Raw genomic sequence first — 25,000 nt, forward strand, 5'->3', positions numbered from 1 at the left:
ACCTGGAATCCATGGTCATCGTTCGAGAAGATCATTCTGACCAAGAAACTAGGACTATAGCCTCCGGCGTCAGAACCAAAGACCCTATACTAGACAAGGGGGACGTGCCGTCCTCAATTGCGTCCAAAAGATAGAACACTGTTCGGAACCTGAAGTCGGTGGACCAGGATAAACAAACCCAGTCACTAATCCCACACGAAGTATGCGCCAACCGAAACCAGGCGTTGAGCTCATCCTCGATGCAGTGAAAAGCTGACACCTTCCTCAGCCGCTTTTGATCGGCTGCAGAAAGCTTTCTCCTCACCTTAACCTTCACCCGAGGTAGTGAGGGTACTGACTTCCATGTAGGGTCCCACGTAAGCGTCATTTCTAACGCCATACGTGGCAGATCGGTATATACCGGGTAACCAATCTCCGCCCAGACTCTCTGATTCTATTCTTCCAGAGGCCCGGACTCTTTCGCAAACCCGCGAGGGGCGGTCCAATGATACTCTCAAAGAGGCTCTCATCTACTCTTTTACTACGGCAAATTATTTTGGAAACCGTAAAGATAGAGAGATACATTTGAACAAGCATATCAGACTAACTATCCCCTCTTGCCATAGCCCGGCGATGGAACGAAGGAATAATCCTCTTCAAGGTCGAGATTGATAAGGACATGACGTTGGTCAAGAAGCCCAAGTTTGAAAGAGCCCTTAAGGCCGATGGTTTGGAAACTCTTTCGTAAATCTGACATGGGCGCCCAGAGGAGCCGACTAGAGCGCGTTCAAAGGGCTTCTTAGGTCAATTACATCGAACCTCGGCAGAGATGAAGATGCAGGCTTTCCCCGAGCAAAGAAGGTGAAAGGGGCTTCAACCGAGTCTGAATGTCAGCGTCTTCCTTTTTCCCTCACATTCTAGCATTATAGAAAACTATCCTTGATAGCGGCTGGGTAGGCTGACTCACAGTGCTTCCGCCTCCTCGGCAGGGAAGGAAAGCCTTCCAGTGAAAGCAATAAACAATAAAAAACGGTGCCAATTTTTATATTATATCTAGGCGATTCCTCGTCACGCCTATCTACTGAAGAACTCAGAGGTTGAGGAGTTTCTTTTGTCCTTTAGTCCGCGTACGCGTAGGGTAATAGGTCCGTCCACGAGCCTCCCAGTTCGTATAGAGCAAAAAATGGGCATTTTCGCCAGGTTATGTATAAGGAGTTCCTGGGAGTTGACCCGCTGGAGTTTAGGACTCTTGCAAATACATCAGCTTAGGTAGGAACTTCAGGATAATAGTGAACACTAGAAGGGTAATCCACCGAGAGCTGATTCTATCTATCAATAGGCTCTGCCACTTCCTCGAGGGTGGAAAAAAAGAGTCTTCTATCGCGGATGCCGAGTCGGATGCTTTCACTCAAGAAGATGTTGTCGGCCTCGTTGGACCTTTTAAAAACGAAGAAATATGCCATTGGAAGTGATCGAAAACCTTACTAACTTCTATAATAATTCGAATTTTTCTCTTTGCTACTATTTGCTGGTCCATTTGGAGAGGTAGAAATCTTTGTCTGAAGGGAAACAGGTTACTCTGCACTGGATCAAACTTCAGATTTTTCTCTTATCCGTGAGATTTCTCAAGCTTCCCCGCTGCACTTTCCGTCTTCGTTTGCTGATAAAGAAATCATGGAAGTTCTTTCCCTCCATCATCGCTCCCTCAAGCTGAAATCGCCTATCGCAGATCAACTTCTCTCTTTTCAGGCATTTTAGGCAGCTAGGTAGCTAGGATATTCCTGAGTTACTGAGTTCTTGAGTTCCTGAACCGTTTGACTAGGAAGTTCCTGTAGCTATTGAGTTGAGCTATCCTAGATCTCTTGGATCTAACACGTATAAGTGCGTATCGGCCCCTAAGGTTCCTTGTTTCCTACCACGTTCTATCGCCCGTGCTGTCTTTCTAACTCCTCTCTTTCTCAAGCCGCTAGGACAGTAAGGACTTATTGATTCTCCTCGCCTTTTAGACCCTTTTCTTCTCCTTGTACTTCTCTTACTCAAGTGTAGTTCCTTTCCTCCAGAGGCATCTTAAGTAAGATGCAGTGCCCGTGATTCCATCAGTACGGGTGAGGGGATAGCATTTCATCTGCCCTTCCCTCAGTTGCTTTCCCGGAAGCCGGTCACTTGTAGGCCATCGATCCTCTCTCTGAGAGAAGAAGTTAGTTAAGAGAAAGGGTCGAAACTAAGGGAGGAATAATTCTAGTATCTACTATCCCATCGATCCGGAGGTTTTGAGAAGATAAGTCTTTCTCCTCCGCTGTGAACGCTATTATCTCAGAAGCTCAGGCTGTTGCACGCCTTACATCTCAGATTGCATCTTCGCCTCCACGAAAGAAGAATCAAATAAGTCAAGTTCCATTTGATAGTCCTAGTATCCGACTCCGAAGTCTCATCTCAATCCGGCGCTTTCTAAGGAAGGCTTTAGCTTTCCAATCGTAGGCCTATGCCTTCTTGACCCTTTATCGGAGAGGCAACCGTCTTGTCTTAACTGTCCCGAGCTACCGTTCTACCGTTGTGGGTTGTGCTCATTAAATCATTAAAAGAGTTGTCCCTCGATGATGCATTGTCTTGAACTGAATCAAGCTGAAGCAAGAGACACTTGACCGGCGAGGTTCAATTGACTTTCATTGACCTGAACTCATCAAAGTCAGCATTGGATGAACGTCCGGTTGACGGGGAAGGATTTCCTATATCAATCACTTGTATAAAGCAAGTCAACTCAAGAGGATCGGAGCCCATTTCCCCAGTTGACGAGGGAAAGTCCCACGGTAAGGAAGTCCGCAAGAGCCTGCAGCGAGGGTTAACTGAAGGCGTGCCCATAAACTGATTGATGATATGGTTTAGGCGTATAGCGCACAACAGAAAGAAATCTAGCTATTGCCTTCTCTTCTTTCTCGAAGAAAGTCATTGCTTGATTGATTCAAGGTCCTCGCCTATCGTCTTAGTAAGGTCCCATTTCCTTGTTGGTGTAATAGCCCGGTTACTTCTCTTTTTTTTTCGTATGCATTAGAATCGGTACATCTCTTTGTCGGTAATCCCCTATTCCGTAACCAGTCCTGCCCTTAGTCCATTCCGTATTCTTTCCATCTAAGATCCCGTTCCTTAGCAGCCCATGTAGTTAGTTTCTTTGTTGTTTGATGTAGGCTAGCTGCCAGTCTTCTATAGTAGGTGAGTGCAGCCTCCAGCTGGAATCCTATTCTCCCTCTTCTTAATTGATTGTACCGGTCTTTCATCTACTCAAGGAGAAAGAAAAGAGGAGGGTAAGTCCGACTGATTGTTACTTTCCTATGCTCCTATAAGGAGAATGCTTTCTTTCTTGTATCTGCTTTAACGGAGCCCATACCTAACTCGCTATGCTTACAGCTTGGCGCGGGAAGCCAGAGGGAAAGCATTCCTTTCAAGGTATAGGCTATATAATATTCTATTTCCTCTGCTTTGAATAGTTAGAATCAAAGTCATTGCTCATTCATTAAGAGCTCTTGTCGGTAAAGTAGATCGAGAGAGAGAATTGGCTTCTCGGGAATCCGCTGGAGTAAGATCAGTAGGGGAGTTCACACCGGGACTCTCTTAATAGAGAAAGAACCCATACCCTGAACCGGGGGAAGGGCGATAACGACCCAGGAAATACGGTATAATGGATTGATTTTGTACTGCTTAGCCCAAGAATTCCACTGTGTGTGCTGCCGTGCTGGGACTTCAAAACAAACCTACTGCACTTCCTGCCAAACCAGGCTTTTATACTTACAGCACGAGATCCGGAGTATCTGGTAGGACTGATAGCATGTTAGCTTATTCGTTAGCCCATTATAGCCTTCCTTAGGAATGGAATAGAACTAATAAGAGAATGAAATTCAACAAGGGCTTGGCTGGCCTTGAAGATGACTCTATAAGAGGAGAATCAAGAAGCTAATGCTAAGATGCTTTTTTCCCCTACCTTTCTATTCCTTCTTCGATAGTACAATGCGGAAAGATCCTAGTACAAGGCTATGCTTGACGCTCGAAATGCAGTTGCTTACCTTACCAATGCGACTCCAGAGGATAAGGAAGGTGACACAGTCAATCAAGAGAATAAGCGCTTTGCATCGAGAATGGCTCTTGCTCACTCGCTGAGCAAGGGATTCCAAAATGGGAATGATAGGAAGATAGCCCCTAAGATCCTTTTAACATAAGCATAAGCATTGAACACTTTAGACTAGGTTTTGGTCGCAAACACTCCCACTCGCCAAAGATGATCATTTAGATAAGTAATGCCCCTAGCTTGCGCCCATGGGAATCCAACTCCGTGCACCTGATTCTATTAGTCATTTCCGATCCTTGCGGCAAGAGGATTTCATACCGGCCTTTTCGACCTTCCACTGGCTATTGGAAAGACGAAAATGGTTGTTGTTCGTTCACCTTCCAGTATCCGTTCTGTGCTTGAGGACAGGCTTTGACACCAATTTCTAACTAAGGTCAAGGACGAAGAGAAGATGAGTCGGGCTCGACTTGAATTGAAAAGGTATTGCCATTCCTGAAACACCCAGCAAACCATTTCGGGTATGGGATATTATGGATGAACGGGGCTAGTCAGAACCATAGGCCGCAGAGGAACAAAAGTCTAAAATGTGTCTGCCCTTTAAGCAGTGAGTGGGGAAATCCCCGATCAAAAGGAAAGACTGGGTCTGCTCCTAGAGAGTCTTCCATCAGTCTTAGTCCCTGGGGACTCATTTCCATCATCAAGTATTATCCTGTTCTTAAGATTTGACCAGCTTAACAAACGTCGAATTTCTCGTTCTATTGGATCGTTGTGAGTCCCGTTGACTGAGTCCGTCCATCTATATTCGGCAGCTTGAAGAGGGAAGAAGAAGTAGAGCGAATGCTCGTTCTGTTGGAACTCTCGATCTGATCTTGAAAGAGGGGAAGGGAGATCGATCGTCCAAAGGGTCGTTTGACGCCTTAGTAGCCTTCATGCGCGAATGGGATCAGCAGCAAGCTGTTATACAACACCCCTAGGACATATATAATGTATAGAGCAAGTATGGCAGAAGAGAAGGTACGAAGTGACTCGACCAACGGGAGAGGGATTCGTTGAACATAGTTCAACTCATTGAGGCTGCATCTCCCAACAGTGCAAGAAGATCAAGAAGGCCGGTGACCGGGCAAAGGGTATGGCGTAGACCCTCAGAAATAAAGCGTTGAAAGACGCCTTACGAAAAGCATACTTACAATCCAATTTGTTATAGTTTCGAAAACCCGAGTAATCCAGACCAATGGAATGAATAATGCATAGAGTTAGGAAGTGGTGCATATTGTGCTTGTTTTAGTACTTCTGCCTCATACTTCGAAGTATGGTGAGAAGGCTATTGATCATTCTAGAACCGAGACCATTCGACCGACAATCAATCTATTCATTCATACCTGGCTAAAACACTTCCCATTTTCCATATCCCACTGCTCATGAGTGAAAGTTCGCGCTCCATAGCCCCGAATAGAAGTCAAGGCTTCTCAGCGGGCAAGCTGTTGTTTTTCACCTTCGAAGAGAACCTTACCATATGGGCTTTGTATGCGGCAGTTCCTCTCCCTTAGTTTCACATAGTTACACTCATTTGAAACGAATAGTGAAACTCATTCGACTGAAAGGCAAAGCTAGTGTGCAATCCGACATGAAACTTCACAGCAAACGATCTGCCGACAAGGAGGAAGGGAGGAGTGCCGGTTAGCCCGTCGCTTTATGGCTTACAGGAGTCGCTGGCATTGGCTCTTTGAAGGAACAAAGAGGTTGCTAGGAAGGAGGACATGGATGCCCAGAATAGGTCTAATAGTCTCCTGGTTACGGGACTAGAGCGATAGAATAGGCTCTTTGCAGGCTAAGGCCAGGAATTTACTTAGATAGAGTCCGAGAATCCGCTGCGCATCTGGCACTGCTTTTTTGGTTTCAAAGGCTTGGCTAGACTAGTTGGTTTGAATAGCCTAGTTTCGTAGCCCCAAGGGGGGAATCCACTTGCCTCCTTCTCCGAGTTTTAATTGGGGATTTCTGTTTCTTACAGGCACAGGATACTAAGAAGACGGGGGCCTAAAGAGGGTTCTCGAAAGGGCTTAGTATAGTTCAAAGGATTCTCACCCAGGAAGGGATACGGGATACACTGGCAGGAAGTTCCCGGGTTTGCTGTGGTTATATTGAGGTGGAAAGACCACCCGGAACTCCTTGTGGGTTTTATGACCAGACAATAAAACAATAAAGCTGCTGGCTACCTCAGTCTTGTCCAGTAACCATTCTGAGTGGACGTATGAACTTAGAGGAAACCGAAAGACCTTTTTCAATAGAACCTTTTCCACCGGCCGAGTTGCCGAAGGGGATCAGTACAAGACGGCGAAAGGGAGAGCGGTTTCAGTCCCTCTCCATGGGGGTAGACCAGCATTGTTAAAGGCTACTCCCAGCCATGTTCCCGCTCGGTTTCAAGTCTACTCTGTAGCGACTGCCCCAGGATTGGAGCCTTGACCCGACCAACTCACGTAAGTCCAATACTTGAAGTCTACTTTTCCCACTTCATGTCAATTGTCTACGATCATGATGGAATTCCCCAGAGAGAAAGCCATTCCTTTACTTAAAGGCTTCGAGCGGATGGTGGGAGCCGATAGACGATACGAACTAGGGATCTCACCAAGAGAGCCTCTATTCCATGCTTTCGCCAAGCTAGTCTGCGAGTTGTCCGCCCAACTCATGACAGTTGGTACATTAGTGAAAGCCCTTACCTATTCGTTTTCGATATTTAGCGCAGATGCTTTCACGGATTGATGCCGAGACTCGATTCGAAACTAGACTTGGGCTTGGGTAAGGCCAGGTATTCAGTGTCTGGTTCGATAGGACCAGGAAGAAGAAGGTTTGGCAAGTGAAGGGGAATTCCGCTATAAGAGAAAGAGTGCCTCGAGAATAGGCTTTGAGCGAGAATCCGATTCAACTCGTTCTTTCTTTTTGGGTTTGGTACTTCGACCACAGGATCTCATCTCGTCTTTTTTTAAGAAATAGAGGCCTTGTAAGTAGTTAACTCCTTAAGCCGAAGAGTCGTTAAGCCGAGAAAGCTAACAAATTTCTTGCCTTTTCATCTCAGATCAGGAAGGGAATTTGATTCAAACCTTCAAGGTCTTAGGAATCGATTGAATCATCACTCGATAGAGTGATCGAATCGGACGCTGTGCCATTGATTGAATTTCGCTAATCAACCGCTAATAGATAGAGAGAATCGGATCGTAACCAGTCTTATGAGATGTCTGCATTGCTGCTGCTAAAGGAAGCAAGGGAAGACAAGAAGACGATCTGATGAAGCGTCTTTTCTCGTCTGCTTTTCCCTCTTCTAAGCTAAACTTTCTAAAGTCAAATAAAAATAAGGTAGAAGAATGAATTTCCTCTTCCATTCCACTCTATTCTTAAATAGAAGAAATAGGACGAAAACAGAAGCAAAGGAAAGAGCATATCTTGCTTCGTCTTCCACTCTTTAGAATTACTCGAGAAATTCATTTTGAATGGACATATGAGACGGGGGAGGAAGCCCCATTTCGTTCTCTTAGCTCAGAGAGGTTGTCGATTGAATACCTTGACTGTTGATACGATGATAACTAGCTATTTGAATTGACACTGTTTAAAGAGGTAAGGCACTAGTCTCCTTGTTTGAGAATAAACTGCTATTGAATTCACAGCCTCTTGTGAACAACTCCGCCGCAAGAAGAGTAAGCGCTCTTTTCAATATCCGCTGTGTTCGTAGCGTAGGAGCTGACAGCCTATCTGCTGTTGAATAACCTGATGTTAGCAATTGAATGCGTATCAGCTGTGATTGAATCATTAAGCGCTGCAGATCTGATCATATAAAAAAAAAACTGTCATTCGATCTCAGATGGGCAAAGGAAGGCAGGGAGTAGCACTAGTCTCAGGGGCATGCCCGGAAGAGGTTCTTAACGGAGGAGCCCTTTCTGCTGAGTGAATATCCTGCTTCGTAACCGGTGTGAGAGTTAGAAAAGAAAGCTAACTTCACTTCATGCGTAATCCTGTTCTTGCAATAGCCGGCCCTTTCTTTTTGCTGGTCTTGTTGGTGAATGTTAGCGCTTTCGACTTCTCTTCTCATCTCACAGATGTCGCCTTGAGAGTTCCATCCTCACCCGGGCTTAGCTCTTTGAAGCAGATGTTGAAGGAAGAAGAAAAGACGGTGCTCTTTCATCAGCTCTTTGGCTATTAGCTTGCGATAAAGAAAGAGTGAATTAACCCGAGCCAAGTAGTTCGGCTAAGCCGGAAAGAAAGAGTTAGATCCTCTTTGAGATGAAATGCGGCAATGTCCTAATCAAAGCAGGCGCAGGGTCAATGATTTAGCTCAAGGCTTAAGGCATAAAGGAGATCTTGATAGCATTGGTCTCGAAAGGCCCTCGCTCTAAAAGGGCAGCTATCCTATCCTGCTTTGATTGACTAAGAAGGGGGGAGAATTGGAATGGAATTGGTGTGGTTCGCTAGCTCTTTCTTTTGAGACGAATTCATTCCTTTGCTTTTCAAGTCTTTCTTCAGGGGTGGCAGGGATAGAATTCGGCATGCCTTGCACCCTGCTAATAGTTGGGCAGTGCTGGGGTATTGTGTGGGATAAAAAGACCATTGATGTCAAGGAGGAAATGGCAGGGTCGTTCAGTGCTTTACTTCAAGCACCATTAGATGTAGCTTTGTCGGCGGGGATCACCAGTGGGTTGTCACAGAGTTGTACGCCCAAAGATTATGCTTTGAGAGATCATCTATGGGACGAGTTAGAGGATGTGGCCGGGTTGGAAGTTTGGCTTTTCATTCCGTTCCGTCAGGGGTTCTTTCGTTAACGATTCGTAACCATTGGTTTCTGGGAAAGAGGGATCACTAGCGGAGGTTGGCTCGCACTTAGATGTTCCGCCGTGCCCCAACCAAATTATGGTGAATGAGCTGGTCGTTGCTTGGCTTTCCCCTCCTCAGAGTCAAGCTTGGAGGAATAATCTGGATCGGATCTACCCATTTCGGATGCAGCTTCTACGGATGGAGGTTATTCCCCGCAAGATGCGCGTTTTGGGGTGGGAGAGCGGTAGAGCGTGCCAAAGCGCAAGTCGAGCAACGTATCTGAAATGTTAAAGTGCAAAAGAAAAGGTCGGCTTTTGGCTAATGATTCCAAAGATTCTATCATCGAATTCTTGGCTGGTCCTTCCTTGCCTCATCCCCCTAATCTCCCCTATAAAATAAAAAACAAGGCCCTTGCGCAGGTGGTTAGCAACCGAACACAAGATTCGAGGATTTACCTTGAGTCGTTTCGCCGCTTGCATTGCAATTATCGCATTTAGGGCGGATAAGAGGTACTTTTCAGCATAAGAGCACGGTAGTCACGCCTCCATGACTCCCTCGTTCAATTTATCGTTTATATCTATCGGTCATTTCTTGAATCTCTTTATCGAAGTATTCATTTACGGCTTGGTTCTTTCTATCTATCTAACATGGCCATAAATTCTGCTCGTGTTCGTGACCCTATAAGAGCAATCTGTTTTCCCTATCGGTCGAGAACTGCCTCCTGCGCCTTAGCTACTTTACTAATCAGGGTCACATCACAGTCCTACCGGCAAGATAGATTAAGACTTAATATTCCAACCTCTTTTTCTTCACTCTCTGTCAGAGGTATAGAAGAGTTGACCTTTACTAAACAAGCTAGGGATTCATGACTAGCTAACAAACCTCTACCTATGGCCGAGGTACAAGTCACCTCCGTACCTTACTTAGTCTTTACTTTTGAACTAGATAGAAGGGCTTCTTGGCTTGCTCCCGCAGGTATGAAATCACTTGAGTGGCTACCTTTGCCTGATTTCATTCCATTCTCCATTTCAGGAGCGATAGCAGCTGAAGCTTTAGGGTTCATTTTGCTTAGTGCACTTGAATTAGCTTAGTGTGAAAGGAGTTACGGAGCCCTTTTTCTTTGAGGCGCTAGAGAAGTTCTATTTTATAGCTAGACAAGACAACAGGGGAAAAGGAAGGTAGGTAAGATTCTCACCGAGCCCTAACGATAGATGAAGCAGGGTAAATTCGGTTAGCTCACACTGGATTTCTATTCCGATCTTTAGCTACCATCCCTGACGTTGGTGGATTTTGCCGCATCTAGTAGGGGTCACTTTGGTTCTGAAAGGTATGCTGCTGGCTTGGTGGATATCGCCCTATAAGGGATTTCTAAATCGACTGGATCAGCTGGAACTACACAAGGAAGCAGGATTCATTGTTGTTCTTCCTTTACAGAGTCAACGGCCTCAATAGGCGGGAATAGAAGGTGCAGGAACATCACTACCTACAGACCCACCTTTGATGGGCTTCTGGAGGAGGAGCTAGAGAAAGGGGTTCCTCGCTCAGCAGTTTCGAGGTCGTCCAAGACCTGACTTGAAAGAATTCTGACTATGGGCTGGTCAAGCGGTTGGTGTCTGGGAAGAAAATGGATTTACCAACAGCTGTGGTGAAGGGTGCAGGAGGGAGCTTTTACGAGGGGAGTACTCATAGTCCATTTAGGCCCCTGTCCTTGATTAGCTTCCTGGAGTGGTCTATTCTTAGACGGTTGGACCAAGCATTGCTACGCCAAGTGGCGTGGTATGCTAAGAAATCCGGATGCCTCAATCCTGGTTTGATGGACCTACTGTAGTTCGATCGATAGGGGTTAGCCCGATCTTATCCGTTTTGGACAACTAAAGTCTTTGATCTCATCATCAAATATGACAAGAAGGATTAAACCTCGTGCGAGAACTTCGTTTATCTCATTAGGATATCCTGTGATTGTTGGTTGCCGGGGAAGAGTCTGACTCAGCCCATTCTATTCTTTAGTAGAGGTCTTACAACCTCGAGACAATGAAAAAGAGAATAGAAGATTCAGTCTAACAACATGTTTAACCATACCAAAGGTAAGTAGTCAGTCGCCAACATTCCATTTGAATTAGTGAATATGGGCGATAGGCAGGCACGTAGTCACTCAGATTAATGCAATCTTTCCCTATCAAAGCCTCCGCTATATTATGACTTTGAAATCAACGCCCTGCCGTCCACATAATGATCGGAAAACGCAGGCTATCTAGAGCCCTTAAGAGCGAAAAGAAGATCAGAAGGAGGAAGTAAGGCCTTCCGCCCACGAGTTTATGGTTCCTGCAGGCAACCTGGCATACCGCAGTCTCATTGATTTCTTTTCCCTAAAGGGGAGCGGAATCCCTTCTAGAAATGTTTAGCCAAGTAGCAGCTAAGAAAGCATTCGCTTTTCGGCTGGAATCGAAGCTGCGGATAGATCAGCAGATAGGTTGCTGCGGATAATTTATCCGCTGTTGATCAAATTAATCGTCTTCAAGATCGTCTGAACTGTATACCTATTCCCTGGTCGTTGGTATATTGATTTACTAACAAGGCCTTCGTACCTCTCGCTCCTAGGACTAGCGGAACTAAGACCTGTGAAAGAAACTAGGAGATAAAGCCCTTGATATGACCTTACGGATTAACACAGAATCAATCTCTGACTTTCTTCCCCTTTGAAATCCATTCTTGCATCTGCTTTCCTTGTTAGCCTAGCTAGTCAACATCCGCTCTCTAGAAAGCACTTTCTAATTCGAATGGGCAAAGCTCTTCCTTCCTTTGGTGATGAAGTTGGGCCGTCTTTATTATGTCAATTCTGAGTCAACCATATTCCCATCCTCGGCTTTCAGCCTCCGAGACTTTCCAACCTTTTCGGTAGGAAGGATCACTACAACTTTACTCAGGTCGGGTACTACCCAATGATCAAGTACCGGTTACAGTACAGGATACCACAACTAATTCACGACTCCTCCATCGAGCAATGCAACTCGAGATGGAACATGTATTATTTCATTCAAAATGGCTATTCTAAAAATATGATATGAACAGTCTTTTCTCATGAAAAATGCAACTTTGAAATTGCGTAGGTGATGGCAGAAAATCCATCAAGAAATTACATAGATAGAGCAGTGCAGGGCTGCTCTTGACAGTTTTCATTTTCGATTGAGAAAGCGGCAGGCCCAAAGAGCACTACAGTAGCGCCTTGCGAGGTCGTAGAGCTGGTAACCCTCGTTCGCCTAAGATCGAAAATGCTCTGTCTTTGAGGAAAAAGAGATATAGATAGTGTTCCAGGATTTCATTGTTTTGAGTCTTTACTTAACTCGACCGCCTTTCTACTCCCATGCTTTTCTTTGGTCAACAACCAAGCACATTGAACAATAGTTCTTCACTACTCCTACAGGCTTGACGGAGTTCAGAGTTCAGTCTGTCTGGAGGGAATTATTTTAGATCAATCACTATGTTTAACAACGTTCGACGCATCTCTTTATTTGATGAGAAGAGTCTTAACTCAACTTCGAGTGATACAGCTTCTATGTGGAATGATTTTCCATCGGTCCCTTCTGACCTGCCACCCTTACCAGCCGACTCGGTTCCATCTGTCCCCTCATTACCTTCCATAGCAAGTGATGTTGAGGTGGAGCAGCCGGCTCCTTCTAATTATAATTACGAGACTCATGGTATTGATGAGGATCATCCGGGTCTTAACCCGGACAGTGAACGTATAGTAGAGCTTCAATCTGATATACACGATAAATTGGGAGAGTTGATGACTAACAAGAGTGACCAAGACGTTCTGAGTGCGGCCGAAGCTTTACATGGCGAAAGCAACAATATCCCTTTTCTGGAGCACCTGTTAGATGATTTGAACAAAAACGGAATAGAAGGTGAAGCCTATAAGGATGCCCTGGATCTATCGAATAGGTTGGGTATATTACCCGATAAAGCAGCTTTGTGTGATGCAGCGGAGCCATGGCAATTAGGATTTCAAGACGCAGCAAGTCCTATGATGCAAGGAATAATCGATTTACATCACGATATCTTTTTCTTCCTCATTCTGATTTTGGTTTTCGTATCACGGATCTTGGTTCGCGCTTTATGGCATTTCCACTATCAAAAAAACCCAATCCCGCAAAGGATTGTTCATGGAACTACTATCGAGATTCTTCGGACCATATTTCCTAGTATCATCCCGATGTTCATTGCTATACCATCATTTGCTCTGTTATACTCAATGGACGAGGTAGTAGTAGATCCAGCCATTACTATCAAAGCTATTGGACATCAATGGTATCGGACTTATGAGTATTCAGACTATAACAGTTCCGATGAACAGTCACTCACTTTTGACAGTTATACGATTCCAGAAGATGATCTAGAATTGGGTCAATCACGTTTATTAGAAGTGGACAATAGAGTGGTTGTACCAGCCAAAACTCATCTACGTATTATTGTAACACCTGCTGATGTACCTCATAGTTGGGCTGTACCTTCCTTAGGTGTCAAATGTGATGCTGTACCTGGTCGTTTAAATCAGATCTCTATTTCGGTACAACGAGAAGGGGTTTACTATGGTCAGTGCAGTGAGATTTATGGAACTAATCATGCCTTTACGCCTATCGTCGTAGAAGCTGTTCCTAGTAAAGATTATGGTTCTCGGGTATCCAATCAATTAATCCCACAAACAACAGGGGAAGCTTAAGCGAAAATGAAAGAGTAGGGTGAGGGATAAGGGGGGAAGCCACTAAATGGAAGGCTTCGCTCGCTCTAAGGCTCGTTTAGTAGACAGCGAGTGGAGTGCATAAGCCCCTTTAGAGTTAGAGATAGGGGCGAGTACTACACGAGCTCGTAAGTCAAGTACGGAACGAGCGGAGGAGAGCGACCTCATCTTGCTTGCTTCTGGCGAAGCTTCTAGAAGGCCACCACTTCATAGGAGCGATAGCGAAGCCGTAGAAAGGCAAACAGCTCGTATAGCTCGCAATAGCGAGCCTACTTTTAGCTTTTTTTTTACTTTACCGCGGGACCTTAACAAGGAAAGTCAAGAATATCATCAGTAAGAGGGGTTGCTATTGAATCCGCTTCTCGAGTATGCAAGGCCTTTTTTTCGTCTTTTTCGGCCTGTTGGTACTTGTCGAATTGAAACTCGATACGATAATAAGAAGATTCGCCAACATTACCCATTTTTTTAGTGGATTCGGGCCGGGGTAAGTACGTGATTTCAAATTGCATCTTATAAGCATATGATCCTCCTTTTACTGTTAAAGTACCATCTCCGCCTTTGCTATCTATGCTTCCTGGTCGCTAGACTCATTCTTCTACTTGACTTCCAGCTACTCTGCTCTGAGCTTAAGAAAGGTTCAAAAGTAGCTTTGGTTGCCGCTAAAATCGGATGTGATTTTTGTAGTGGTGAATTCCAGAACAGGTAAATTCCCCCTCTCCTTTCGGGAACTCTCTTCTCTAGGGATTCCAATTCTATTTCTATTGACTCTTCCATGGGTGTTTTGTATTGCTACAACAAAAAAAGTTTTGGTAACTTACTTACAGATTGTATCTTAAATAAAAGAAACATCAACATCCTTTAAGCTAAGACTAAGGGATGGGGGGAACACTACCGATCCCGAGACAGACGACGAAGCTACATCGATTACAAAAAAATCTGAGTCAGTGGTGGCAGACCCTTTCCCGGCCCCTACAATCAAGCAACCTCACCAATGTGAATGAAAGAAAGGGAACCCCATACATCTCGACAAGTTCGTGCCTCTTTAGGATTTTAAGTGCGAACTAAAACCTCTTTTGAATTCTTATTCCGACTCCGAAGTCCGGATATTTGGTTGCTTTCTACTCGACCCATGTGGTTCGGCTTGTTGCGCCACCTCACTTAACCAAACATATCCGAGAAGAAGTTCTACCAGATCTACAGCACTTGCTGCTTCATGCCCGGTTGCATCTGACTCTGCTGGTTCACCTTCTAAACAGGTATCCGCACCTGATACACATCCTTCTCCTGTAGCTTCTTCTTTTTCCTATATTGTGGTGGCTTATTCAGCGAGCTGGAGCTCCTACAGTTCCCGCCCCAGCTTCAACTCTAGCTCCCTTCGGCCTCGAAGATCATCAGGTTCCATCAAAAGTTTCTATCTCACTCTGTTAATAGGTTTTTTACTTCTGCATGTTGGGAATCAAAATAGAATAAGATTTTCTACTTTATAAGTGATCAACTAGGTTTTGAATCCCTCGCTTACACTCTTTTGGGCTAGGTTCAGTTGGAGGTCGTACATTTCACCAGAGAAAAAGGGGGGGGGATTTTCATACTGAAATCGATTCACCCGAAAAGGAAGCAAGGCTTCCATTCCGCGAGGAGCGAATAGATTATTATTGCGGTTTAAAGCACACTCTAATATCATAAGGACCGAACTCATCGGATCAGAAAGAGATGGCCAGTCCCTTCCTAATGCGAAAGAGCTTTATTCCGGTACTTCACACCCAAAGCAAAGCTGCACGGAATAGGGGCCTTACTTGTCCCGGTCCGGGAAGAGGTTAAGGTATTGTGGTTCCTCCCACATATCTTTCAACAAGGCATCCTAAGAACAAACCCTTACAAACCTCTTAGAGATGAGAGGCCTGTTGGAATTCATCATGCCCATTTGATATTTCATTTAGTCATCCCACCTAAAAGCACTCTTTCCAATCAGTATGACAAGGGCAGCACCCATTGGAAAACCTTGATCCAGAACCCAAATTGGGTTATCCTAATAACCACCTCCCCTCCTTCTCGCGGGGGATGTGCCACATCTTGGATGTAGGAGTGACGACCCGTGGTCCAATCTAGTAAAGAGATTGGGTGCCAGTGGTCTGTCTGAGGACGGGTTCAACAAGCTCTTTCTTTGAAAAGAAAAGATGGTTCCATGGATCGGGTTTTCATTTCAGAAGCTGCTAGAATGCATGTTAAGTCAGTCAAGGGGGTCTTAGATCATGACGATTCTTAGAAAAGGGAAAAAATATGATTTTTTCAGGACATATCTTAAAGTCCTAAAGGATTGAAAAGAAGAGTGAGCGACGAGTGGTTCAATCCGGAATGAAAGTGAGAGACCACTAGCGGAAAGAGTTTTCTAAAACACTAGGGTTTCTTGCATAAGATTTAGCGAGAAGTCCGACTAATCAAAGGAGTCTGAGCGTCGGTTCGCTGCCCTAACCGTGCGATTTCAGGGCATCTTTTCAAGTATTCATCTAAACTAAATGCTGGTGTCGGGTATCATCTCGATCCATTGGCAGCAGAAAAGAGTGATAGCTAGCTTAATTCTATAGGTTCAAAACTAGAGAAGTCTTCCTTCCAAGTAAGGATTGAAGATCATATGCTTACACAATCTCCCAAAAAAGAGGGTCTTTCCTGGCGACCTTACCCACACTTGGTAATTGAGGAGTCAAATCATTCTTTTTCTCTGATGCCTTAATCCTTTTAGTGTATCGGCATTTCGGTTGTAGCAGTTGTAGCTCTTCCTCTTCTCTTGTAGCTTGAGTGCTTGTTGTTGTTGTTTAACGTCTTTCGATTCAAAAGCAATCCTGCCAGCTAGTGTACCTCCTGACTGTCCGCTGCATTCGAAATGAAAAAGAATAGCAGTTCCTCGTCCCCCGAAATTGGATAGGGGATTGGCCTTTCCTTATTACTTATTATAAAGTAGTTAGGAGGCCAAGTACGTTATCGGGGCATCTAAGACAATCAAAACAACCGCCCTAATGGCTTTTTTCACCCATGGGCAGCTAGTTGAGGCCAATCAACCCGAAAGGGAGGTCGAGAAGGAGGGTCGAGCACAAACCGTAGGCCAACAGTGGATGGACGACAACCAACCAGAACGGATGATCGATGAAGATTGTTTAGAACCTTCGGGGAGTTCTCCGCACAAAGGAAATATATGAAACACTACCTAAGCAAACCAAACCGCTACGCTCCTGCACCTATCGGTACAGTGGCTTGACGCTCCTGGAATCATCAAAGCGGGAAGGTACGTAGCTACCCACCCTGGTTGGGAGAGTAGCGGATCGAGGAAGACACCAATCCCCTTCTTCCTTCCTTACAATATTACGGCATGGAACTCTCTATCCTCTCCCTAGAGTCGAGAGACAACTTTCCTCTCGCTTCTACGACTCCACTCTTACCCTTAGCTTTCGGTCGAGCTAGGCATCACTTCCTATCACTCTTAGTTGAAGGAGAGCGTAGGAAGCCAAAGACCTGTTTTGAGTTCTGAGTTGAATAAGGCAGGGATAGGTGAATTTGGAGATCAGAATAGGTCTTCGATCCGTTCATTCTGTCTTCAGGGCATACTTAAGTATAAAGAAAGAAGAAAGGAGGGAAGCTCATTCCGGCGGGTACTCCAAGTCCCTTAACTTATTCGTGGAACAGAGGAAGATAGTTATAGGTATTCGGACAGATAACGAAGAGTTAGGCGGGACCACTAGAGATGCTCCTATACTAAAGGCTATCGGAAAAGCAAGAAAGATAGGGGTGTCAAAACACTTCTTAAAAAGAGAGGGACAAGCTAGCCGTAGGCTATTAACCAGGAAGTGGCCGAAGCTTCCATTACAGAAGTTGATGGGCGGGGCCTTTTCATTTTCACCTAAAGGGGGTTCAGGCATTATGAGTGCAGCTCCACTAGTCTAGCTGGTAAAGTCTTTTGGCCTAGGACCTGGGTTCTCATCCCGCCTTTTCGCAGGAATGGGATCTTATGCCAGGATCTGTGATTGAACGCAAAGATTCTAATAGAAGACGTGAGAAAAAAAATGTAATATATGGAATCTTTTTTGATAGACTGGACTCTTCTGTAGGTTAGGAGGTTCTTTTTCTTTCGTTTAGCCGGCCTCCCTTAGGAGTGGGAAATCGATGAAATGAGCAAGTTGCTCCATCGAGAACGCGTTTTCGACTTAACTTACTTAACCAGAATACCTGGAATGACCCATAGGAGAAGGCTACGGGGGCATCGTTCACGTACTGATTCATAGCGCTTCCCCTTTCTAGTCAATAAAGAGTGTATGTGATGTTGGATCTTGTATCCGGGCCTGCAGACAGGCAGGAGATCCTATCCTCACTCCTCATATAGCTATATGAGTGACTACGTACATGGATGTACTCTTTCTGCTAGTTAAAGTTTATGCCTTTTTCCGACCTCCGTTCTGGTACCTCATAGCTATGCGCAGAGTGACTTCGTACCTTCTCTTCTAGTTTAAGCCTTTTGGTATGTTAGTCATGCGTGAAGCTGAGACTTGCTCCTTAGCACAAGTACTAAGCAAGCCCCTAAAGGCCTTCGCGTTAGTAAGCTAGCTTTGTAAGCTAAGCAAGCCAGGGTCTCCGGGCACTATGGTAGGACGTGGATCGATCATGACGAAAATGGACTTCTCCTTAATGGTTTAGAAGAGTCCCCTTCTTCTGTGAGCCAGTTCCCCGGGCTTTCTCCCTTCTCGACCAGACGAAGGAGATATGAATTCCATTCAGGCGGGTAAGGGCTTTACTCTGTGTTCTCTCCAGGTCGCCTTTGCATTGGCGAAGACTGGAAAAGTTCATCATTCAGTGGTGGGGTCGGTCTTCATAGAAAAGAGGGCGTCGCCCAACGAGTGGCAGATTTGGATGGAGTCTCGCTCATAGATAGAGGAAGAGTACGCGCGCTAGCGCGCTACGGCTTACGCAGTTGATCGGATCAGATAGCCCTTTGGGCAACCAACCGCACATCAAATTCCGATCAATTGGAGGTCTGGCTGAGTGGCTTAAGGCATTGGTTTGCTAAATCTACATACAAGAAGATTGTATCATGGGTTCGAATCCCATTTCCTCCGGCACGGAAGTGGAACGGGCGGGCGAAATTACGTGAGAGAAAGAACCTAACCTCTTGGTGTTGGTGGAGTCCCCCGGAGGACAGAATAGCACTACTTAGTTACTAGGAGCGGGGAGCCCGTTGCGCGTTGTGGCCTATCTTCTTTTTAGAAGCAAGCTCCCCCGTTTCTTGAAGGCCTGGGCGGCTCTCGGTTCTTGAGCATGTTGGGAGAGGGATTAGGCGGCAGTTGAAAGAGCTGCTCGAAAGCTTGCAATACTAAACAAGCGAAAAAAGCCCTTTCTTGTTATTAGTAAAGGGCTTTTCCCTAACTAGTAAAGTGGTAAGTAAGGTAGGGCGCTATTCGATGAAGAAAACAGACTTTAGGAAAGTGGTTCAGGTAGCTCAGCTGGTTAGAGCAAAGGACTGAAAATCCTTGTGTCAGTGGTTCGAATCCACTTCTAAGCGGGCTTTGGGTCCAAAGGACAGGTAGCCGGGAGCGAGCCGGATTTTCAAAAATGAAAGTGAATGAAAGAGGAAGCCAAAATGTGAGCGCTCCTGCACTATACGGCTTTTTGGCGGTAGGGTTGGGGTGGCTTGCTGGAGGCAGATTTTATAAAAAAAGCGGTTGATTACTCGGATTGGTTCTCGCGTCCCTGTGCCCAAAAGGATGGGCGAGTTCGGTTCGAGTCTTCATCGATCGGGTGGATCTATATGCGGAGGGGGGTGAGACGAGGTGTAGCGCAGTCTGGTCAGCGCATCTGTTTTGGGTACAGAGGGCCATAGGTTCGAATCCTGTCACCTTGATGTGAGGTAGTAAACACCTAAAGAGCACCCATCCACCCGTAAACTTTCGCTCTTTTAGAAAGAAAAAAAATGGACCGCCCTTGATCTGATCTGGGCGGGATCTAAAGCAGCATTTCTTCCGAATGTTTCGGGGGCAGGCCTTAGGTTCAATTCTTTCTTGCCTATAGTCATGACTATAGGCTTCAGAAGAGAAGAAAAAACTTTTTCTAAAGAAAGAAGTAGTATCTAATTCACGTAAGAAAAGAGAATCAGTCTGCATGCTTAACAGCCTTCCTGTCTGAATCCCTTTGTAAATGTAAAAAAAGGGGGCTCCCTCATGGTCTTGGGGGCTATGAGCAAGAACCACATTCCTTAAAGAAAGTATACCCGAAAGCACTTTCTCTAGAATGGGTCAATCAATCAGTAAGTTGCTGACATTGAAGAGATTCAAGTCGATGCTTCAACTAAGACTCCTACATGACTTTCTGTCTGGAGGGAATCAATGTTTCTCAGTGAATGATGATGCAAGGTATATCTGATTGGAGTGTTCTTTTTATCTTAGGATTTTTGGTCTATTTTATACGAACAAGCAATGGTATGATTAAATACTTGCTTGATCGTGAAGATGTAAAATCTTTGAAAATTGGGGTGTGGGGAGTACCCATGACTAAGGAAAGACGTGTTTCAATGTTTCATTTTTTTATCCCCCTTTTTTTACTCTATTTTTCATTTCTATTGATTGGTATGGATTTCAATCTCTTTCTTGTCAAACTCCAATCCATCCTTCTCACCAAATCTCTCCACTTTCTTTTGAGTAGGTGTGGTGGAGGGCTGGTTATAGCTGTTGTTTTGACTATTTTGGATCCGAGCTGGCTAAGATGATGGCTCCAGGGGAGAGGAGGGTGGAAGCGGTGCCAGCTCTTCGAAGCAACCGTCTTTTGACCTGAACGTGCCACCTGGCGGAAGGACGAGTTGTCTTCCGTTATGTATGAGCTATCAGAAGTTGAGAGAAGGATTCAACAGGCGGAGACCGGGATTCAACAAAGCTTGCTTGAGATTGAAGGCTTGAATGAATCAAGGGTCCAAGTTCTTCAAGCCAGTCAAGAAGCGAGGGAAGGGCCGAGAGATCAACCCGCGCCTTAGCACAAGCACTAAGTAAGCCCCCCTCACATAGAAGAAGGGGATGGGTGGAGGAGATAAAGGAGAGCCCTAATCCCCTAAAATCCCTCATTAGGGAACACTGTAAGATGAGTCGCCGCTTTCTTTCATAACAGAGCGGGAATAACGGCTGGCATAGAAGTATCTCGCACGCAAGGAGATGCATTTCTGGTACAGGTAGTACTGGACAAGCTCTCAGGGAATAATCTCTTTCTTATTTCTTCCTTTTTTCCCATGACGACTAGGAACGGGCAATTCAAAAATTTCACTTCGAATTTCGGACCTCAACATCCAGCTGCTCATGGTGTTTCACGATCAGTATTGGAAATGAACGGAGAAGTGGTGGAACGTGCGGAACCGCATATTGGATTACTCCAGTGCGGCACGAAGCCGCTGACGCCGAGTCGGCTCCTATGCCGCTAGCTATGCCCTGCTTGGTCCCCCGGCACGGTGAAGGTCCGTAGCGCGTCATGAGCACCGGGCTAAGGGGCGGTTGAGCAACTCAAGCGAACCGCCCTACCTTACTACAACATAAGGACAGAAGGGAGAGGGTTGTGAAGGTGGCCTCGTTATCCACACCTCCGGTCAGATGAATGGAGGCCCTTAGACAAATGGCCGACCCGGGTTTTCATGAGCGTTGGCGGGTCCTGGAGTGCCTGTCAAGGGCGCTAGCGCATACCCCGGGGTGATCATCACCACCTGCACCTCACATCTCGGCACAGCGGAACGTGTAACCCGCCTGCTGTCTCATTCAACTACATTTGTTCCTGTAATCCATAGCCTAACAGAACGCAGCAGCGAGGGAAAACCCGCCCATACAGCCAGCGGGGAGGATGGCACTACTGGCAAAGACCGTCCGGCGAAAACGCCGCAGGCGCGAAGCGTGGTAGGCCTGTGCCGGGGGAGCATAGCATAGGTAGGAAAGGGAGCCCGGACGGTGGAAGAGCCTGGGGGGCCGGGTCATTTGACGGAAATGGAAGGATTTTCCCCTATTAGATTAGAGAAGGCCCTCCGAAGGGAAGTGCATTAATTCTTGGAAAAAGAGGGAGCGAGCCTATAAAAAAAATGAAAGTGAATTCAATGAATAGATAGAGTCAACGGTACGACAGACAGCGCTGCCTACACGCGAATTAGCTTCCGAGGTCGAGCAGTCTCAATTTCACTACAGGATTTGCGAATGAATGCTGGGCCGGGCCACCTCGAATGGCGTGAGCCGCATGCGGGGAGACCCGCACGTACGGTTTTTAGGGGGATCTGGTCGAAAGACCGGCCGGCGCCCACCCGACTAGAGGGACTGAGAAATTAATAGAGTACAAAACTTATCTTCAAGCTTTACCTTATTCTGATCGTTTAGAGGGCGATCGCGGACTCACTGAATGAAGTCCTCCGTTTCTTTCGGAGGTGCTGACCCGCAGCGAGGCAGAGATGACTTAGTTACATAAGGAATATGGCGACGACAACAGCATGTCGTAGAAGGAGATAACAGGCGGAGCCAACGATCCGCTAAGACTAACGTATCTACAACTCCATCCCCGAGTGGCAGTCAAACGGAGGCGTGAATGCAAGATGCAGCGGAATGATCGGCCGGACAGAGGCTAGGGCTGCTTCCTTCCCACCGCGTCCTTCCTAGCCTAGTGTGTCGGAGATATAAAGCGAGTGCACCGGAAAAGAACGGGAACTGGGTCGATCTATTCTATGGCGAAGCATCCGAAGCATAACTGCACACTCACACGATCTTTGCCGAGAGATAGGAGCATTCGGTGGAACCGGTGAACTACACTTGCTTCTGGATAGATGTGTGGGACAGAGGGCTCGTGGTACCAGCTGCCCAACCAGCCTCCTCTGCTTTGAGAACCGTGTGAACGGAGAGTGGGCAGAAGGGAAGGAGGTCCTCATACGGAGTCGCACACGCACACTTACTTGAGCAGTGCGGAAGACTGGGGAATGGGTTGAGTAAACTCCCCTGGGGCCGGAAAAATAACAGACGAAGCTTTACTTAGATAGGGCTTTGATTGGTCTTTTTTTTCTTAGTGATTGAAAAGGGGGGCGCCTGGTTATGTTACAAAAAGGGAAGGCAGAGGTAGTCCTTCGAATGGCGAAACGAAGGGCTAAATAGCGCCAGTGATTCTCTGAGCCGGTCTGGATTTTCTACGCCTCGGGAAACAGGTCGAGATAGATGACAGCACCCTTTTCCTCTCTTCCTTACCGGGAGGGCAATCTTATGGCCTTCACCTCCCGCCCGGCCCGGAAATAGAACCCAGCCCCCTTCTGATCCATTCATTTCTGCAAGCAGGGAGGGGGGATCCAGAGCTAAGCCTCCGTCTATTGCATAACCTAAAAAAGCTATAAGCAAAGTACCAGAGGTGCGCTTCGCCCGGTGACTAAGAAAGAAATTGGTTTGCGCTTTGAAGTGATGAGGTCGCAAAGAGGGGGGCTCCTATTGAAAGGCTTTCCCTCCCTAAAAAGGCGACCAGCTTTCAATACTAGTTGTTACGCTGCCATTTTTCCAATATCATTGAATAGCATGGCCTGCCTGGGCTAAGGTAACTCAAGTGGGAGAGCCGTGTTATGGGTGACCTTATTGCACGGTTCAGAGAGCACTTGTGTATGTGATGCAAGTGAACGTGTACGAAAAAGCTGTATCTAGGGTGAGTTCTTCGTTCCGTCGTCGACCCTATCTATGTTTCTACGATGGCCCAAGAACACGCTCATTCTTCAGCCGTAGAGAGACTTTTGAATTGCGAGGTACCATTACGAGCTCAATATATACGAGTGTTATTCCGTGAAATAACTCGAATTTCAAATCATTCACTTGCTTTAACTACTCATGCTATGGATGTGGGAGCATCAACTCCGTTCCTGTGGGCTTTTGAGGAGCGGGAGAAATTGTTGGAATTCTATGAAAGAGTCTCGGGAGCCAGGATGCATGCCAGTTTCATACGACCAGGTGGAGTGGCACAAGATCTGCCTCTTGGCTTATGTCGAGATATTGATTCCTTCACACAACAATTTGCTTCTCGTATCGACGAATTAGAAGAGATGTCAACCGGCAACCGTATCTGGAAACAACGATTAGTGGATATTGGTACTGTCACTGCACAGCAAGCAAAGGATTGGGGATTCAGTGGTGTAATGTTAAGAGGTCGTGCGACATGAAGACATTGATAGCAATATGGGGGGAGTTCCCATCAGGCAACAACGGTTCTGCCTGACCCTACTTAAGCATGCATATTCTGTCAGCGAAGACTTGGTGTGAAGCCTTGGAGCTTACGTTATAAGAGCAAAAGGCCCGGGGCTAGGGTGAGCTGAGGGGGGACAGCGTAAGTGAGCGAATGTGTGTAAGCCCAGTCAAACATGACTGTTCTAGGCGGGGCGGGCCACCCACCTTCGAATGGTGTTGGTCCTACGGACCGTGAACGGATTCGCCTCTGGCCTCTGGGCACGTCGGAACCGCATGAGTTCACCGGGGTGGAGCACAGTCCGCAAAAATCGGCATAGGTTAGGTGCTATTGATGGAACATGGTAAGCCTATCTTTCTCCATATGGAAGTGCTGCGGGCACATAGAGATGTGGGAAGAGGAAGTCTCAAAAAGCGAAGGCCGAGCTGTAGGTCACGTGACCTGCACCGAGTTGGTGGCTGACTGGGCTTTTTCCTTGATCAAAGCAGATCAGCTCGCCGCCTTCTTGTTATCAAAAAGCAGTCCAATCCTGCGAATCGGGCGGGCGGAACGTCGAATGAAATAGGTGGCCGGGTTCTCTTTTTACAACCCTTTTGATATGATAGGCCCGGCCACCTTCCCCTATCCCTTATGTTTAGGAGCGGGATCCGCCCAAGAACGACCACTCCTGTGGTGGTACGGACTCCGCGAACGTCCCGCGCCCCCTTTACTAATAAAGGAAAGAAAGCCTCAACCAGAACAAAATTCCTTTTGCGTGCGGATGTAGCTAAGTGTCTGACTCTATTGGTCATAGTTCCCTGCAGTTGTGACCAGTGCTCGTTTGCGCGCGCGTGAACCAACCCAACAAACAAGGAAAGGATGCCCCGATAGGCATCTGAGAATGATTCGAGCCGTATGAAGGGAAACTATCACGTACAGTTTTTGTTTTTTTTGGGGGGGGAGGAGCCCGTCTGAATACAGGGTCCCCACTGACTTGGCCCAGGCCTAAGTGAAAGTGAAGTGGTGGGCCTACCCATCCCAACCAGGGGTATGCTGGGATTCGCGAAGAGCAGCACCTTACGATGTTCATGACCAATCGGATCCTGACGTACAGTAGGTACCAGAGGAGATCGCTATGATCGTTACTGTATCCGTATTGAAGAGATGCGACAAAGTCTGCGGATCATTGTGCAATGTCCTAATCAAATGCCCAGTGGCATGATCAAAGCCGATGATCGTAAGTTATGTCCTCC

The 25,000-nt window shown here is 46.3% G+C and overlaps 2 non-coding genes and 1 pseudogene across 2 annotated transcripts; 2 read left to right on the forward strand and 1 right to left on the reverse strand.

Moving 5' to 3' along the window:
• Window positions 1-19,039: 19,039 nt before the first annotated feature.
• On the forward strand, window positions 19,040-19,113 carry TRNAF-GAA (transfer RNA phenylalanine (anticodon GAA)). The gene has a single exon. It is a non-coding gene; the product is annotated as a tRNA-Phe (tRNA).
• A 264-nt stretch (window positions 19,114-19,377) lies between these two features.
• TRNAP-UGG (transfer RNA proline (anticodon UGG)) lies at window positions 19,378-19,452 on the forward strand. The gene has a single exon. It is a non-coding gene; the product is annotated as a tRNA-Pro (tRNA).
• A 2,233-nt stretch (window positions 19,453-21,685) lies between these two features.
• Window positions 21,686-22,866, reverse strand: LOC140183378 (uncharacterized; annotated as a pseudogene).
• Between the last annotated feature and the right edge of the window lie 2,134 nt (window positions 22,867-25,000).

The sequence above is a fragment of the Arachis hypogaea genome, unplaced genomic scaffold, assembly GCF_003086295.3.
Source record: "Arachis hypogaea cultivar Tifrunner unplaced genomic scaffold, arahy.Tifrunner.gnm2.J5K5 arahy.Tifrunner.gnm2.scaffold_22, whole genome shotgun sequence".
In the NCBI taxonomy this organism is placed as follows: domain Eukaryota; kingdom Viridiplantae; phylum Streptophyta; class Magnoliopsida; order Fabales; family Fabaceae; genus Arachis; species Arachis hypogaea.